A 1337-nucleotide genomic window follows, 5' to 3' on the forward strand; every position below is an offset into this window, starting at 1 on the left:
ATATATATATATATATACAAACAAAAATTATCCAGGAGTGGTGGTGTGCACCTGTGTCCTAGCTACTCAGGAGGCTGTGGTGGGAGGACCACCCAAGAGGCAGAGGTGAGCTGAGATTTCACCATTGCACTCCAACCTGAGCAACAGAGCAAGACCCTGTCTCCAAAAAAAGAGAGAAGAAAGAAGAAGGAGGAGGAAAAGGAGGAGGAGGAAAGAAGAAGAAGAAGGAGAGGAGAAGGGAAGAAGAAGGAGAGGGAAAGGGAGAGGAAGGAGAGGAAGATGAAGAGGAGGAAGAAGGAAGAAGGAAGAAGAAGGAGGAGGAGGACTGAGAGACCTGTGGGAGGCACAACAAGCATATAGGAGTCCCAGAAGGAAAGCAAAGAGAGAGGGCAGAAAAAAATATTTGATGAAATGATGGAAAAAACACTTCCCAAAATTGATTTAAAAAAAAATACAGTAATCTACACATCCAAGAAGCTCAAAGAATGCCACACAGGATAAATACATAAGGATCCACAGCCAGCTACATCGTAAACTGTTCAAAGACAAAGAGAAAATCATAAAAGCAGCAATTGGAAAGACTCATCATGTGTAGGAAAACATCAATATTGACAATCAGCTGGCTTTTTTTAACTTTTATTTTGTAGAGATGGGGGTCTCACTGTGTTGCCCAGGCTGGTCTCAAACTTCTGGCCTCAAACAATCCTCCTGCCTCAGACTCCCAAAGTGGTGAGATTACAGGCATGAGCCACCGCACCCGACCAGCGGTGGCTCAGTGACTTCTTATCTGAAACAACAGAAACCAGAGGCAGTCCAATGACATGTTCAAAGTACAAAGAACCCATCAAAAGTAAAATTTTTGATGGAAATTTCATAGACGACTTTATGCCAGTAAATTCAACAACACAGACAAAATGGACAAATTCCTTAAAAATAATAAACCACCAAAGCTCACTCAAGAATAAATAGAAGGCCGGGCATGGTGGCTCACGCCTGTAATCCCAGCACTTTGAGAGGCCAAGGCAGGCGGATCACGAGGTCAGGAGATTGAGACCATCCTGGCTAACACAGTGAAACCCGGTCTCTACTAAAAGTACAAAAAATTAGCAGGGCGTGGTGGTGGGCGCCTGTAGTTCCAGCTACTCGGGAGGCTGAGGCAGGAGAAAGGGTGAACCCGGGAGGCAGAGCTTGCAGTGAGCCGAGATTGCACCACCGCACTCCAGCCTGGGGGACAGAGTGAGACTCCATCTTAAAAAAAAGGCCAGGCACAGTGGCTCAAGCCTGTAATCCCAGCACTTTGGGAGGCCGAGGCGGGCGGATCACGAGGTCAGGAGATC

Source organism: Colobus angolensis, unplaced genomic scaffold (genome assembly GCF_000951035.1).
Source record: "Colobus angolensis palliatus isolate OR3802 unplaced genomic scaffold, Cang.pa_1.0 Scaffold128, whole genome shotgun sequence".
NCBI classification, from domain to species: Eukaryota; Metazoa; Chordata; class Mammalia; order Primates; family Cercopithecidae; genus Colobus; species Colobus angolensis.